This window comes from Helianthus annuus, chromosome 16 (genome assembly GCF_002127325.2).
Source record: "Helianthus annuus cultivar XRQ/B chromosome 16, HanXRQr2.0-SUNRISE, whole genome shotgun sequence".
NCBI classification, from domain to species: domain Eukaryota; kingdom Viridiplantae; phylum Streptophyta; class Magnoliopsida; order Asterales; family Asteraceae; genus Helianthus; species Helianthus annuus.
Window position 1 is genome coordinate 57689194 of NC_035448.2, and position 18826 is coordinate 57708019.

The 18826-nt window shown below is 40.5% G+C and overlaps 1 long non-coding RNA gene across 1 annotated transcript; it reads left to right on the top strand.

The window, feature by feature from the left end:
• The first annotated feature begins 14181 nt into the window (after positions 1–14181).
• Positions 14182–17624, top strand: LOC110916568. The gene is made up of 3 exons (XR_002579849.2): positions 14182–15531; positions 15865–15981; positions 16287–17624. It is a non-coding gene; the product is annotated as an uncharacterized LOC110916568 (long non-coding RNA).
• The last annotated feature ends 1202 nt before the right edge of the window (positions 17625–18826 follow it).

Below are 18826 nucleotides of genomic sequence, written 5' to 3' on the forward strand. Positions count from 1 at the left end.
TTTACGAAATGGCCACGACCTAGACACGCGGGTGTAGGCGTACATCCGTTAATGTGTCCATAATTATAAAGGTATAGCCGTTGGTTTTCCCGCCGCGGTTTTATGCTATGTGGTGTGTCTATTAACCTTAAACCCGGCACGACCCGGGTGACCGAACGCGTAGTGAACATGTAATTCTTTTACAAGATTTAATTTATAAATTATCCCAAGTTATAAAGAGTTTGTGCCTTGTGCATTCAAATCAATTTTATTAAACATTTTACAAAAGTGTCGGTTGAATGTATTTACCATTGTAAACTGACGTATTTTCCCCAAAAAGATTAATGCAGGTTCTACACGTTATAGGCTGGCCACTCCTTAGCATCGTTAGAGTCTTACAAGCTTGGGATGCCAATATTTGTTGAACAATTATTTTTCTATCTTATTTTGATCCCCTGTGGATTATATTTCGACGATTGTGATACTTGGATATTACATTCAATAGTTGAAATATATTTATCTTTATGCTTCCGCTGTGCATTTATATATTGTGTGGTTTGACTATATTGTTGCCAACTACGTCACGGTAATCCCCACCGGGCCCACCGGTGATACACGTGGAAATTGGGGTGTGACAGGTTGGTATCAGAGCCAACGTTGAGTGAATTAAACACTATCCTTATGTGTTTAATCTCAATGACACAATTGCACATACTTGAGTCTAGACAAGAACATAGGACAAATTCGAATTGTTATTCCAGTTGTCTTTTATTGTTTATTGTGATTTAAAGATCTGTTAAGCAGGAATTATGCCACCAGCAATTAGAAGAGGAGGAAGAGGCAAAGGGCCGATCACTACTCATAATGATCACGAGGCCGGACCTTCGAACATGCAAGCTCCTTCCAGCACGAGGAGCGAAGAACCTCAGAGACGTAGAAGAAACCTCTTTGAGCCCGCAAGACGGTCTACCTCACACAGTTCGACACCTTCATACCGTCACTCTTTTGGGCTAAATTCGGAGAACGATCCCAGTAACCCTCAACCTTCGTTTATACCTCTCCAGCGTTCTGTTTCGCACCGTTCCTATGGAGATCCTACTCCTTTCTTTCAGGGCCAGTTCAACCTGGCCGATTATGTCCAAGAACCAATAGGGTATTACCCTTTAGGACCCGAAGACCATTTCTTTGAAGATAACGCGGTTGATATGGATGAAGACACGGATCCCATAGAACCGGCAAGAGGTACTCCCAACCATCCTATCGAGATCTCTGATGGGCCATCCTTTCATGGAACACCCTATCAAGGTCCCGACAGTTACCAGGCGAGGTTTAACCAGTGTGATTGGTACTTCACACCTTCTCACCACTTCTCGCCTCATGAGCAGCAACAGTAGCAGGATCCTTCCGAGGATTCGCGTTTCGTGGCAGTTACGCCACCACCTCCTCCGCCACCAGTTCAGTAAGCACCTACTGATCCGCCAAGGCGTAGGATCAGGCGCGCGGATGTCTACTCGAGGAGGGGAATTCCACTTTAGCACCCCTCGCCACTCGAGTGCAAGTCACTTTCCGCCAGTGCCTGAAGAACCACAGTTAGGGGAACCTTCGGGTCACCCTGCAGAGGTGAATTCTGCACCAGTTGCACCACCTCCGCCACCATTCGGCTATGACAATCCTATACCAGCGTACGCCGGTTCCACCGCGTACAACCCATTTGAGCAGCCGGCTCACACGCACTACAACTATAATTATGATGCCGACCCATACGTGGTAGCAGCTAATTACAATGCCCTCCATCCCGACAGACCTTATGGAAACCTTTGGGGACTAGATTACTCAGCTCATGGGTATCCAACACCTCCTAGACCTCCGGTTCAGCAGTCGTCGCAGCAGCCACGTTTTTCTCCACCGGAGCAAGAAGAAATCCTCCACCGTCTAAACCGAGTGGAACGAGACTTTGAGCAAGAACGTAAAAGTAATCGTGGATTCCTTAAAGGCCTAGCAAACCTACTAAAAGGAAGGAAGAAACGAGATCATTAGTCTCTTTATGTACTATAGTATTTACTATTACAATCAAGTCCCTGCGAGGACATTTGTTTTGAGTATTTTAGTCCCTGCGTGGACATTTATCGTGTTTAGTCCCTGCGTGGACAATTGCATTTCAGTCCCTGCGTGGACTTATCTTTTAGCCCCTGTGTAGACATCTATCTTTGTATTTGGTCCCCGCGTGGACTTGTTTTCTGTAAACCTCTGCGTAGGTATTTATTTATTTAAAAGTCCCATTTAGGGCAGTGTGTAATCGTTATTATGATTAATGGAATATATGTTATAAATTTCATTTTTATTATATACATGGTTATATAAAATGAATAAAAAATCATTCCTTTTTAAATTAATCTGCCTAAATAAAGAATCTTAATAGTGAAACCTAGCCTGGTGTCATTATAAGACCTGGCCAAGATGGTAAGACTTAATTAAAGGATTCAGATTCCAGTTAATCTCTGTAAACATGTTAACAGATGTGATTCGTTAAAATCACACGCGTCATTTTTATAAGAATCTTGCAAAGGGTTCCAAGACCTAAATTAGTGATTCATAAATCATTGGGTTAAAACATCCATTAGCGATGAAGTGCCTACGGGCCATACTTATTGTCATATAAGACAAAAGGCGGTTGTAGTCTATGACTCCCTGTCAGAAAAGGTAAAAGGACTACAGTTCAAACCTTCATGCCTTGATTCTCTGAAATCCCGGCTTATAAAATATAAAACGTCCTTGTGACTAGGCTTTTGTGCCACTAACAATATTATTTGTAATTAGGATAAGTTATATTCAAATCCTAAATAAAAGTGAGTAACAAATTAACCAAATATGGTCTATTTTTACCATGGTTAATGAATTGCCATAAAAGACAATTCTATAATAAACTCCTAAATAAAACATTGTCATTATCTTCTGTAGCAGATCAAGATCTCGATGGCTGACCCAAGTGGAGTTAATAGTCAATCAAAGGAGGATGACAATTATAACGCCCAGATTCATATAACGGGCGCTGAATTAAAAGCTTTGGTAGACAACGCTGTGAAGACGGCCTTAGATCGTCAATATGAAGAGTACAGCGAATCTCGAAGCAGGACCTTATCTACACCACACGCAAAGCCAAAAACCCACTCTAAATCTCAAAGCAAACCACCCTCGACTCCGTCTAAGCCTAAGAAGGACGACGATAGGCACTCATCCAATGAGAATAGCGTCCACCCTAAGAAGAAAGTGGTCGATGACCCACCTCGCGCCAAGGGTTGCACGTATAAGTACTTTGTCTCCTGCAAGCCCAGAGATTTTACTGGGGAGAAGGGCACGGTGGATTATATGACCTGGTTAGACGAAATGGACACTGTTGTGGACATCAGTGGTTGTGCTGAGAGAGACGTGGTGAAGTTTGTATCCGAGTCGTTTAAGGGTGAAGCCCTAGCGTGGTGGAGATCTCTGGTTCAAGCCTCTGGGAAGGCTGTTTTGTATAGCATGACATGGGAGGAATTTATTGCTCTCATCAAGGAAAATTACTGCCCTCAGCACGAGGTTGAAAATATCGTATCTGACTTCCTATCGCTGGTCATGAAGAACCTGGATTGCCAGGCTTATCTCACGACTTTCAACACTCTGTCGAGATTGGTTCCGTACCTTGTTACACCGGAACCCAAACGGATCGCGCGCTTCATTGGGGGTTTGGCCCCAGAAATAAAAGCTAGCGTGAAGGCTTCTAGGCCTGCTACCTTCAGATCCGTGGCAGATATATCTCTGTCTCTCACGCTGGATGCAATGAGGCAGAGATCGTTGAGAAATGCTGATAGCGAAAAGAGGAAACGTGAAGATGATGATTCACGTAGATCTAACAAGAAGCATCGGGGCAATCGTGACCACAAGAAGGGGTCAGAGAACAAGAAGAATGACCGACAGTCGGGCGATAGGCCCAAGTGCAATGTTTGCAAGAAGCACCACTTCGGAAAGTGCAGATATGAGCAGAAATCCCAGCCGAAGGCCTGTGGGATATGCAAGTCCTCAGAGCATAGGACTCTTGAGTGCAAGAAACTCAAGGATGCAACTTGTTATAGTTGTAATGAGAAAGGGCACATCAAGACTAACTGCCCGAAGATAGCGAAGAAGACTGATGAAGGGAAAAAGACCAATGCGAGGGTCTTTCAGATGGATGTTAAAGAGGCTATCCAGAACGACAACGTCATAACCGGTACGTTCCTTATCAATGATGTATTCGCAAGAGTCTTATTTGATTCTGGAGCAGATAAATCGTTTGTGGATGATAAGTTCTGAGAGTTATTAAAATTGCCTGTTAAAGCCTTGAATGTGAAGTATGAAGTAGAACTAGCTGATGGGACTATGGGGACAGTTTCAACTGTTTTAGATGGATGTGTTATATCCATTAGGAATCACTCATTTCCTTTATCCCTGTTACCCTTTAAACTCGCTGGTTTCGACGTAGTGTTGGGTATGGATTGGTTATCGCATAACCAAGCCCAAATCGTGTGCAACCAGAAGCAAGTGGTAATCAAGACTCCGTTTGGAGAACCACTTACCATCCAAGGAGATACCCGACATGGATTGCCTGCACATGTATCTATGCTAAAGGCATCCAGATGTTTGAAGAAAGGATGTGTCATTTATATGGCACAGGTGACCATTGGGGAGGAGAAACCCAAGATTGAAGACATTCCAGTCATCTCCGACTATCCTGAAGTTTTCCCCGAAGAACTGCCTGGTCAGCCACCAGACAGGCAAGTGGAATTCGGTATCGACATCATTCCAGGAGCCGCAACTATTGCGAGAGCACCTTATAGATTGGCACCCACGGAAATGAAAGAATTGAGGACGCAGCTAGACGATCTGCTAGCCAAAGGTTTTGTTAGACCAAGTTCATCTCCTTGGGGAGCACCAATCCTGTTCGTCAAGAAGAAAGATGGTTTGATGCGTCTATGCATTGATTACCGTGAGCTAAATAAAGTTACAATCAAGAATAGGTATCCTTTGCCCAGGATCGACGATCTGTTCGATCAGTTGCAAGGAGCGAGCTACTTTTCCAAGATTGACCTGAGGTCAGGGTACCATCAATTGAAGGTCAAGGATGAGGATGTGCACAAAACTGCGTTTAGGACTCGCTATGGTCATTTCGAGTTCCTAGTGATGCCTTTCGAGCTCACTAATGCACCTGCCGCATTCATGGATCTCATGAATCGCGTTTGCAAGCCTTATTTGGATAAATTTGTCATTGTCTTCATCGATGACATCCTTATCTACTCGAAGAGTCAAGCTGACCACGAAAAGCATCTTCGATGTATTCTTAAACTGCTTCATCAAGAAAAGCTTTATGCCAAGTTCTCTGAATGTGACTTTTGGCTACGAGAAGTCCAGTTCCTTGGACATGTAGTCAGCGAGCGCGGTATCCAGGTGGATCCCGCTAAAGTTGAAGCCGTCATGAATTGGCAGGAGCCGAAGACACCTACGGAGATTCGTAGTTTCCTAGGTCTAGCAGGATACTACAGACGCTTCATCGAAAATTTCTCAAGAATTGCTGCACCCCTAACTTCCTTAACTAGGAAGAGTATAAAGTTCAATTGGGGCCCTAGGCAGCAAGAAGCTTTTGATATCCTCAAACAAAAGCTGAGCAATGCTCCAGTGTTGACATCGCCGGACGGAATGGAAGAATTTGTCGTATATTGTGATGCATCGCACACCGGTATGGGCTGTGTACTTATGCAGAGGGGCAAGGTGATTGCCTATGCTTCGCGATAATTGAAAGTGCATGAAAAGAATTACACCACCCATGACTTGGAGTTGGGTGCCGTTGTATTTGCACTAAAGCTTTGGAGGCATTACTTGTATGGCATTAAATTTGTGATCTATTCTGATCACAAAAGCCTTCAGCATCTGTTCAATTAGAAAGATCTGAATATGAGGCAGCGACGTTGGATGGAAACTCTGAACGACTATGACTGTGAAATAAGATACCATCTAGGCAAGGCCAATGTAGTCGCAGATGCCTTGAGCAGGAAAGAAATAGTGAAGCCAATAAGGATCAATGCCAAGAGCATTGAAATAAAGAACAGTCTGAATGAACGATTGTTAGCTGCACAGAAAGAAGTTGTGTTGGAAGCTAACTATCCAAACGAAAAGTTAGGGGTAACTGAAGAGCAGTTATCTTATGGCAAAGACGGAATTCTGAGATTGAAAGGAAGGATATGGGTTCCTGTGTATGGAGGTCTTCGTAACGTTATCCTTCAGGAAGCCCACAGTTCCCGATATTCAGTTCATCCTGGCGCCGACAAAATGTACCAGGATTTGAAGGCAAACTTTTGGTGGATAGGCTTGAAGAAATCTATAGCCACCTACGTAGCAAAGTGCTTGACTTGTGCGCAAGTGAAAGCTGAGCATCAAAAGCCGTCAGGCTTGCTACAATAGCCTGAACTTCCCGAGTGGAAATGGGAAATGGTGACGATGGATTTCATCACCAAGTTGCCAAAGACAAAGAAGGGAAACGATACAATATGGGTAATAGTCGATAGACTGACTAAGTTAGCACATTTCCTACCCTAAAGGAGACTCATAGCTCCGATATATTAGCCCAGTTGTTTGTATATAAGATTGTAGCCCTTCATGGCGTGCCTGTATCTATCATCTTTGATAGAGATACCAGATACACGTCACACTTTTGGAAAAGCTTCCAACAATCTTTGGGTACACGTTTGAACTTTAGTACGGCTTACCACCCTCAGACAGATGGACAGAGTGAGCGTACAATTCAAACGTTGGAAGACATGCTTCGTGCATGTGCGATCGACTTAGGTGGCAGTTGGGATAACCATCTACCATTAGTCGAGTTCTCCTATAACAACAGCTACCATACGAGCATTAAGGCTGCACCTTTTGAAGCTCTATATGGTAGAAAATGTAGAACGCCCGTTTGTTGGGCAGAAGTTGGAGATGTCCAGATGACAGGACCTGATATAATATTCGAAACAACGGACAAGATTGTCCAAATTCGCGATCGACTGAAAGCTGCCCGAGACAGGCAGAAGAGCTACGCAGATTTGAAGCGTAAGCCTTTCAATTTCGAAGTAGGCGACAAGGTTTTGCTTAAGGTATCACCCTGGAAGGGGGTGATGTGATTCGGTAAGAAAGGCAAGTTAAGCCCGAGATATATTGGACCCTTCGAAGTAATCGAACGTGTCGGATCGGTTGCCTACAAACTAAACTTACCGGAAGAGCTCAGTGGTATCCACAATGTGTTTCACATCTGTAACTTGAAGAAGTATTTCGCTAATGAATCACTAGTTATACCGCATACAGATGTACATATCGACGAGAGCTTAAAGTTCGTTGAGAAACATGTGTCGATCGAGGATCGACAGGTTAAGAAACTTCGCAGGAAGTACATACCGATTGTGAAGGTGAAATGGGATGCCCGTAGAGGTCCCGAGTACACGTGGGAGGTAGAGTCCACCATGAAGGAGAAGTACCCTCATTTATTCCAATAAATCTCGAGGTCGAGATTTCTTTTAAGGGGGTGAGGATGTAACACCTAGAAATTTTGCGTCCAATAATGTATCGACACGTGTCATAAGTTTACACGTGGTATTAAATACTAAATAAAGGACTAAAGTTGACAAACATTGAAAGTATGTAAATTCGAGGGTTAAAAATGTCAACGAGGGATAAATATACTGTACAGTAGCCCTAAATGATGATCGTACCTTCAAACGAATGAATCATGGATCGTACGGAACGAATTGTGGAAGAAAGTGAGGAATTACAAACTACAAGGGCCAAATGTGTCAACATGTTTAAGTTATACCTCTGAGTGACCTTTGGGCATACTCGAGGCTCTGTAATGGTAAATTATACTCACTAGAATGCGCGATATAAATTTCGCGAAGTTCCGATTCAAATCGAGAAAGTTATGATCGAATTCGTTAAGAAGGGCTAAAAGCGTCAAACATTGAAAGATAAGACTTTTCGGGTAATAATAAATTAACCAAGGGTTAATATGTTGGATAGAAGTTCTGAGGCCCTTATACGCAAATAATCGAGGCCCAAATCGCAAAGTTACCCCTTCGAAACCGAAAGGCCAGGTCAATGATTACAAAAGATTTGAAAATCTTGAAAATAAGACCTCAGGCGGGCCGCGTCGAAGAAACCAAGAAGCTTACGCGGGCCGCGCGGGCAGTGCAGATCCGGTTCCTGACATTAGGATTCAGGCGACCCACGTAAGCGTAGCCTGATCCTTAACGCGGGCCGCGTCAGACTGCCAGATGCAGAATACGGGGACAGGTTCACTGTTTGCTATTTTAACCGCCTTAGAATGCCATTATGAGAGCATGGGTGCCCCCTAAACGACCCCTAGCACCCAGGGACACATGTTGATGATCAAGGAACCCTTATATCCTTAGTTGTGATGATCTTGTGCTTCCATTTTCACTATAAAAAGCCATGAGTTGTGCACTTAGTAAACACACCTCAAACCTGCTTTCTTGATCACTTCTGGAGCTCAAGAACACTCTTCTATCATCTCTAGTCGTGTACCAAGCTTCTGTAAGTATGCCTAACCCTTTGTGGTTTAGTTTTTACATAGTTTTAGCTTAAAAGTCAATCCGTCGTAATTAACGATTGACTTTACGATAAATCACAAATGGTCCAGTGGTTTGTCGAATCAAAGGTAGTTATATGTTGGTAATCATGTGGGCTTTAAACCCCTGAAAGGGCACCCTCTGATTCCCACTCTAACTAGTCCGAATGTCGAGTCAAACTTGCTTAGAAAAAGTCAACAGAATGCTATTTTGCGATTTTATGCATAATCAGTAATGTAGTAGGCGTGTAACCTGTTATAACACTCATATAACATGATAATAAGTATATTAACTAGTCTAAGCTTGTTTGATCCGACCATTTACTGTTTTGACCCGGTTCGGAACCGAAAGTCGCAAAACTTTGACTTTTGTTTTGACTTCAGTTCTGACCCGTTTTGGTATGAGTTAGATATGCCTTAGGACTCTCTTAGGAACAGGTTACAAGATGGTATAACCCTTTGTGACCGGTTCGTTGTTTGTCCGAGTCTTTAGCACATTTCCGTTAAATGCTTAAAAGTTGACCATAACGCCCTTTTAACTTTAAAACGAGAATTTTGGACACGTGAAAGGACAATAACCTTAGTTACTGATTTCTAAGCATGTCCCTAAAATTTCACATCAATCCGAGGTCTAGAATGGGAGTTATGCTAAATAGCGCAATTACGGAAACTTTAGTAATTAAACGGCGCAATTAGCATAAAGCCTATCTAAACCCAAATTTCGACACCAAACCTTTTACACATTGATGTAAAATAATATTTTGAGATTTTTAAAGATTTTTAACTATTTTTAACCTGCTCATAACCTGCGGTTATGGCATCGGTTCGGTAATTACCGAATATACCCTTTTTGGACATAACTTGAGTTCTACAAGGTATTTTGACCCGATTCCAGTTGCTACTGATTTTAAATAATAAATAGAGTATTTTGGACTTTATAAACTGTTCGGAAAACTCAGATTTCCTGTAGAACTCAGAAACCCCTTTTATAATCTTTAAAATGACCGAAATACCCCTATGGGGCATATAATGGATTTAAACTCGTTACGGGCATTATGGAAGGTATCCTTCTGATACCACAACCTCTTTAAAGCATATTGACTTAGGAAACTTGTGTAGAACTCTTACGGTTACCCGTTACGCCTTTTGCGCGCACGGTCCGGTTTATGTAACTAGTTCACATAAACTAGCCAAAACGGGTCAAACCTTATTGTTTTGACCTCAAAATCCAGAGTGTGGTTATATTAACCATATAAAACAAGTCTTCAAACTTGTTGGGTCCAAACCATATTCCATTCCCGGTTTTCGCCTTTCACGTGATTAAACCGTAATTATCCTTTGAAACTGACCGGTCTAAGCTAAGGCTAAATTAAAGACCCGTTAGGATTCTAATAGGTTATTTTAAACCTTCGTTCCAGAATAGGAGATCAGTAAAAGAAACTTGCATTTGTTTATTAAGGATTATTACTTGCTCAGGTAAATACTTTTAACTTATTTTCCGTTATACGGGCTTGGGTTACGGTATTTAAAATACCGTTTGGTCGGGCAATTGACCCCAACTCATTAGTAGTTGGGTGTTTTCAATGTGACCCGTTTAAAAATTCGTTTTGTTGGCTTTACGCCTTTGGGAGCTTAATGACCATGTCCCGGATATCCCTGGCAGCATTTTACGAAATGGCCACGACCTAGACACGCGGGTGTAGGCGTACACCCGTTAATGTGTCCATAATTATAAAGGTATAGCCGTTGGTTTTCCCGCCGCGGTTTTATGCTATGTGGTGTGTCTATTAACCTTCAACCCGGCACGACCCGGGCGACCGAACGCATAGTGAACATGTAATTCTTTTACAAGATTTAATTTATAAATTATCCCAAGTTATAAAGAGTTTGTGCCTTGTGCATTCAAATCAATTTTATTAAACATTTTAGAAAAGTGTCGGTTGAATGTATTTACCAGTGTAAACTGACGTATTTTCCCCAAAAAGATTAATGCAGGTTCTAGACGTAATAGGCTGGCCACTCCTTAGCATCGTTAGAGTCTCGCAAGCTTGGGATGCCAATATCTGTTGAACAATTATTTTTCTATCTTATTTTGATCCCCTGTGGATTATATTTCGACGATTGTGATACTTGGATATTACATTCAATAGTTGAAATATATTTATCTTTATGCTTCCGCTGTGCATTTATATATTGTGTGGTTTGACTATATTGTTGCCAACTACGTCACGGTAATCCCCCACCGGGCCCACCAGTGATACACGTGGAAATTGGGGTGTGACAGCTGGTTTGCTACCAGTGACTATATCTTGAACAGGATCAAGTAGACCATCAATGTATTTCTCAGTGGCCTTATCCAAAGGCATGACCATGGTGGGACAGAGTAAGCTTAACTCTTCATAACAGTCGGTTATACGCACGATGTTCCCCACTATCTTGCTTAAGATCGTGGAATTCGTTCTCGATTGCCCTTAATTCATTTTGTGGGTAGAATTCTTTCATCATTAGAGCTCTAAGTTCTTCCCACGTTTGTGCCATAACAACATCTACACCTCTATCTCTCATAATCCCATTCCACCACGTAAGTGCTCTCTTTTGGAAAACACTCGAAGCAAATTCTACCTTGCGCTCATTAGAACACTGAACACTGACAATGGCGGAATTGATAAGAAGGATGAGATATCGGCAGTTAGCTCGAAGAAGTTTCTCTCGATTATTGATGATGTGGATTTCAGGATTTCATTTGGACAAACTGTGGTGAACATGTTTGCGTTATCCTTCTTGGTGAAAGATGGTTGGTTTTTAATATTATCATTCAACACGTGACCCAAACGGATTTCAGAGAACGTGTAATCCAGAGGTCGGTCTCGAGTGGGCATAAGATCCGTGGGCCCTATTGTCGGATATGTAACTCCATGGAAGATGTGATTAAGGTAAGCGTGCTGTAAAGTTGCATCTTTTAGAGAGAGACCTTTAAGTACGGATCCTACAACTGCATTTGGAACAAGAAGTCCAACAATTCGTTCATTATCTGTTGTTGTCTCAATGCCCACGACACGCAGTCGTTGATGGGCTTTGCGGGCCTGTATTTAATATAAAGTTTAAACTTATCGTTATATAACTACCGAATCACACCAATTCATTGAAACCACACATTCGTGTGTTGCAGTTTGGAAAGATGACCGAATAGAAACTAAATGAATTTTGCAACATTTCCGCATTTTTTGACTGGCTTTCATTGCAAGATCTTTATCTATCATGTCATCGACCAACTGCTCGAAATCCCTTTCGTTTCTCGGGCTCGCATTCGAAGATCCCTGCATTGGACGCAATACACCAAAAAATAAACTTCAAAAATTTTAAAAATAATACGATACACGACGATATGCTATAATACGATATTTAACGATAAAAAAATAATAAAGATTTTAAAACTCATTAAGCAAAAATAACCAATAATAAACAATAATAACAAACCCAAAACACCAAAAATAACACACCAAAAAATAAACTTCAAAAATTCAGTGCCTTAATATGCATCGTATAGGCCTATACGATGCGTATTAGGCCAAATACAACACACCAAAAAATAAACTTCAAAAATTCAGTGCCTTAATACGCATCGTATAAGCCTATACGATGCGTATTAGGTCAGCCATCAGACAACACATGCACCTGCCAGTTTGCCATGTCTTTTACTTTATTCAATACGCAACGTATAGGCCTATACGATGCGTATTGAAAAAGTAAAATGTGCGAATAGACAAAGCCGATGTGCCAATAGAATATCCATATAGTAATATAATTTATACGAGTAAAATAATCATTTGTACAAGTTTATGAAATATATAATCTTACCTTCCTAGCATGCCAAAGTTCTTTTTTTTATGTAATCATTATTAAAATCTTAATTTAAGTTTGGATTACAATTTACCTATATATTAAAAATAGAATGGAATGAATAGTAATAAAAATAGAATTGCATGAATGGTATCAGGTACCGGTACCGATATTAAATTTACCAAACTGCGTGTATTTTTAGTACTGGTTTGGTACCGGTATTCATCGTTTTTTACCCTCAAATACCAGTGCCGTATCAGTAATGACCGGTACCGTACCTGGTATATTCGGTACCGGTACCTACTTTTGGGGATTTCGGTAACGGTATTTTCGGTACTGGTTGTTACCGAGCTCATCAAATCCTGTAGCAACGTAGCAATGCAAGTAATTGCACCGTTTAGACTACTTTTCATACACACAGTAAGTAAACTGTATTTCGCTTGAATGAAGTTTTATATACACAACAACTTATTTTGCTTTATTTTTTGTCGTTTTCTGTAATGAATGAATTGTAGCATGTAAAATTAAATTGGATATTTAGATTATTGATGAGCAAATCGTATCAAATCCTGTAATCAAACTGGTATCGTATCGGTACCAAATTTACTATACCCAATCATTTTCGGTACCAATTTGGTACCCACCTTTTGGCATTTTCAGAATCGTTACTTTCGGTTCGACACCGGTCTAGCACCATACCTGTATTTATTGATTTTTACCTTCAAATACCATACCGTATTGTACCGAGCATTTTTGGTGCCGGTACCTAATTTCGATGGTTTTCTAGATCGGTACTTTTGGTGCCGTTATCGGTACCGAGCTTATCCATATTTTAACGTGTTAGCACCGTAATAACTGAACTGAAAACAACCGAATTTCCAACGTGTAGGACGTGTGGGTCCTATTATTATATATTAGGTTATTTAAAATCGCTTTTTTTTAGGACGGAGTGACTATCCTTTTCACGCTTTTTTTTAGGACGCGTTTTGCATTCATTGGGTCCCCGCCGCAATGCGAGGGCGAAAAATCAACTAGTTTATTGAAATCAGAAAGTAAAATTCAAATAAGAACACATCTTTGTTCGAAGAATAAACAAATTTTAATAATAAGAACAAATCTAAGTAAACTAATTTTTTAAATAAGAACAAATCTCTCATAGTTACCCCAAGTAAACAAGTGCAACGTTCCTTTTATATTTATATAATAATAGAATAGAATTATATAATTATATATTAGAGTAAATTATCAAAATCGTTCTTAAGATTTGGGCATGTTTGTCATTTTCATCCAAAACAACTTTTTTGTATCATATAGTCCTTCACTTTTGGGATTTTTTGCCATTTTCATCCAAACGTTCGATTTTTTTTTGCCAAAATCATCCCTGAGATTTGGGATTTTTTACCATTTTCATCCAAATGTTTGATAGAAAAAATAAAGCAAATTAGATATTTGGATGAAAATGGTAAAAAATCCCAAAAGTAAAGGACTATATGGTACAAAAAAGTTGTTTTGGATGAAAATGATAAAAATGCCCAAACCTCATGGACGATTTTGGCAATTTACTTGATATATTATATAATAGTATAATTTACAACATAGTTAGGCTATATGCGGTTGTACTTTAAGTTTAAACTGTGTTCTCTGCAGTTTGGTGTTGTATGATATGCTAATTTTGTTGTAACTATTATCCATTTACATAACCATTTATTCCAAGCCAAACACACACATGTAGAGAGAGAAAATGGTAGAAACCGAGAGGCAGCGTGGCTAGCCCACCTTCTCCGGTGGTGGAGCCACGACAGAGCGGTAATGGAGTCACGGCAGAGATGTGGTGGAGTCACGACGGAGCTGTGGTGGAGTCATGGCGGAGTTGTTGCAGCGCCCCCTCATTCGATTATAGTCGATTACTAGTGAAGCTCAGGCGACTTCTCCAGTCACCGATCCGGTTCTGTAGGTAAATACATCTTACAGTCGATTACTGTGTGATTGTTAGTGCCTGACTTCTCTAATTTTTTTTTCTATGGCAACCCTTTTGCTCGATTAGGGTCCACGAAAGGGCTGTTATGAGTTTGAGGGTCTGAGAAAAGATTACTGAAGATCCCACCATGGCGTGGCAGGGTTGCAGGATGGTAGGTGAACACCTGCAACCTCCCCTGCAGCCATGGTGGTTTCCCAATTTCGCAAACTCTGAGCCTATCTGTACGAGATTAGGGATGAATCAAAGTTGTTATTTCTTATGCAGACTCTGTTCTCGATGATTACGCCGTTGTTGTTTTAAACCCTCATTTTAGGGGTTGCGAGAACCGATTGTTGTTTGTAGCGTTTTTTAGTTGATTTGAGGCCTGGGAATTGTTCCATTGAATGCCATGAGGTATCCGAGATTCAAAGGCTATGATGAGAAATCTGAGCCACCTTATCGTGAAAATTTAAGACTTGGCACATACTGTGTTAATTTTGAAATTGTTTGGTGCTGACATATTTCTATGAGGTAGCCGTTGCCAGAGATTTAGGGGTTGTGATGGTTACCCAAGCCCCCTATATTGTAAAAGTCATTTATTGTAGAAATAGTACGTGTATGGCGTTTGGTAAAATGGCAAGGGTTCTTTTGCTTGGCTGACTCGCCTAACAGATAGTGGACATGAGCAGAGCCAATAGAAAATAGCATTCATAATGTCATATTCAAGTTATCGCGAATTGTTATGTCATGGAAACAGATGGTTATAGTGTTATAGTGTATTTGTGAGATTACATTTTCATTGGCTTGCCTTATTATTGAGATTTTGTATGTTTTTGCAGCATTGTTGTTGGGAGATGATGATAACTTAGGTTGGTGGGTGTTTGCAAGTTGTTATCACGTATCATATAAATTGGTAGTTTTGTTTTTGATAAACGTTTTCAGTTGTTAACACATTGATTGTGCTGATGCAAGATGTAGTTACATTTCAAACAATCTAAAAAAAAACCACAATTTGAATGATGATACATATTAACTTAGTCTCTTCTGCTTTTAATTTTAGGGTATTCTAGGGCCGATTGCGACTTTGGTATCCGTTTGCTGAATGGATTACTTCAAATTGAAGGTAACCCACAATTTCATATCTGAAATGCTTGCATTAGTGTAGATTATCAATTTAGTTGTAAGTAAATAGTAAAAAACTATATATATAATTTTCATATCTATATAGTTAACCCAAGGAATAAATAATAGTTTTTAGACAACCTGTAACTTTGGGTTGTAATACCCAAGTAGGGATGAGCATGGTACCCGTTGGTACCGAACCGGTACCGGTACCAAATATATCGGTTCGTACTGGTGTTTTACCTCTAAATACCGGCACCGTACTGCACTTTTTTATATTTTTTATTTTAATAAGATCACTAGCCGAGTTGATTGAGTTTTGCATACTGTCAAGTTCTGTTTGACACTGAAGGGCGCAAGCGAGGACTTGACATAGGCGCAAAGAGACAACGCGCAACGGAGTAGTGACGAGGAAGATGATCTGAGTGCGACATAGGCTTTGCTGCAAAAAGTAAGATCAATTTGTTTATTTTAGTTGAGTGTTTTTTAATCTACATAAGCGCGGGCTCATCTCAATCCTAATTAATTAAATCCATCAACTATCGTTGACGTCACGTGTCTTGCACATGCGGATCCATGCCGCAACGCGCGGGTGGTAAACCAACTATTAATTTTGTTTCTGGTCAGTTGGAAGCGAGATCTTTTTGGTCAGTTGCTTCATGTTTGAGTTGTTGGTTATTAGTTTTATTTTAAGATCTTGAAAGGGTATTTTTGTGATTTCAATAAAATGTTTTATTTTTGTTGATTCTGTTTCAGGCATAGGAACCTGATGCACTGATGTGTAGATTTCATGGTGTGTATGAAAAGTTGAGTGAGGTTTTGGATAAATTTGTGTATAAAGAAGTTGGAATCACAAAAGAAGTTCAAGAGTAAGTAAGTATTTTATGTAGCAGCGGAGATTAAATGCTCATATGTCAAATTTAGGGCTTTTTAAATATGTGATTTGTAGATGTGACTGTAGGAAAAAAGAACTTACCTAAAAATACTGTGTACCCGCCCGCAACGCGACGGGTGCTTTTCTAGTTTAATATAATCAGAATGTTAGACTGCTATATTGTCCTTTATATACAAAACCTCATGTAACCGTAAAATAACAACACAATCAATACAATATAATATTACTACTCTCAGCTAACCAAAAGAATATAAATTATCACCATCCTTCACTATCCCCACCAATATTACTGTCACCACCACTTTTACAACGACCACCACAACCACAACCACACCTCATTTCATATACTTCCATGACCACCACCTCTACCACCATTGTCACTACATTCTGATTCCTTTAATAGACTTACAAACTGATGTGATTAAAATACAACATATAAATTATGTCAAATACGACGTAAAAGCAACCCTTTTTTAGTACTAAGGTTGGAAAAAGCTCGTGTTTTCGTTCCTTTTATATTTTCAGGGATAAAAGAGCTTAAGTTGGCAAAATGAGCAAAAAGACAGCAAAATCCAACATAAATGTAAAGAAGAAGGAATTGTTGCAGCTCGCCAAGCCCCGATTCACATCCAAACCTTAAAATAACAAGAACAGAAGGCTGACACGGGGCCGTGTCCACCTGACACGGGCTGTGTCCAAGGATGGATACTGGGCAGAAGAAAAAGACAACTGCAAAAGACAAAAATGGTAGCCAACACGGGGCCGTGCTAGGCCAACACGGGGCGTGGTCAACTCGAAGATTTGCAGAATCTACGATAGTACAGCAAGTACTTTGGCCACAGGCCATGCCGTTGACACACGGGGCCGTGTTAGTACAACATCTGACAAGCAATTAATGAGGAAGAAAGAGAGAGAGAGAGAGAGAGAGAGAGAGAGAGAGCAAGATGGGCACGGGTCGTGTTGAAGCTTCTGTTTACAGCTATATATAGAAGTGCTTGGTTCCACTTCAACTCATCCCTTGGCAAACCACTTCTCTCTCACTTGCCACCACTCCACCACCACTACAACACCATCATCCACCACCATCATCCGTTTTCCATCTTTAGAGTGTGTGTGTAGACTCGGGATCGAAGATTGATCATAAGAATCTTTGTCAAACAAAGGCCATGCTTGGCTAAATTCTTACATCACTTGGTGAAGACTTTTCTTTTATGTATTTCTTTTATGATTTCCAATCTTTGGCTACTTTTTAATTGGGTATGTATTAATGACTTTAATAATTAGTTTTTTTATATTGAAGGCGAATTTATCCAAATACTCTTCATATGTTCGTTTACTCAACATGTTCATGTCTTTGCGGTCTATATAAAGCATGTTAGTTAACCCAAAAGGGAGATTAGAAGGATGGTTTGGGTAATTCTATGTCTCCTTCAGTGCATAGATCCTGCGAGAACCTGGTTCAAGCCTAGTAACACCTCACGAGTCGGAGCGGGCATTACCCACCACGGGAGAGGTGCAAAAAGCTTGAATCCCCTATTCTTAAACTACTATTAAAACTTTAAACCAACCCCGCGAGGACTGTATCCCTGCTGACTCAGACCAACGGGTTGAGGGTGATCGCCGCTTTTTACGAGGGGTCCACCACATTTTGCATTAATAGCTTAATTATCTTTCAATATTCCGACCTAGTGGGATTGTATCCTTGCTGACTCAAACCACTAGGTTGAGGGTAACGTCGCCTCCAAAAGAGGGGCCTACTACTATAACTAAGATAATCTCTTAAAATGCCCAAAGTGCGGAAATCATTAGAAGGTTACATGAAAGATAAGTTGGATCCAAGTGATTCTTTCTTGTCTATCATTTTTATTTTATTTTTATTTTCTGTTTTTATCTTTTTATTTGCTTAAAAATCCTTTCTCAAAAAATTGGTTCGATTATATGTTAACGATAAGCCGGTACTAAAAGCTCTTGTGTCCTTGGACGACCTCGGTATCTTGCCATCATTATACTACGTCCGTGATGGGTATACTTTCCCTAGCGTGTGTGTAGAGTGATAGTAAAATATCGTGTTTTATAAATTTAAAACTTGAAATCGGCGATTAAAAATAGCTAAAAATATAACTACAAAATATATACACCCGCACGCACGTCAAGTTTTTGGCGCCGTTGCCGGGGACACAAGGATCTTAGGAAAGCTTAAAATTCACGGCCTAATCTTTTTTCCTATTCTTTTTAGGTTTTTCTTCGTTTTCTTTTATTTTTCCTCTTTCTGTAGAATTGACATGGGGCCGTGCTGCTCCAACACGAGGCCATGTTAACTCTCTAGGATCTTAAAACTATTTTTTTTCCCAGATACAGAATGCAGCACGGGGCCATGTTGCTCCGACACGGGGCCGTGCCA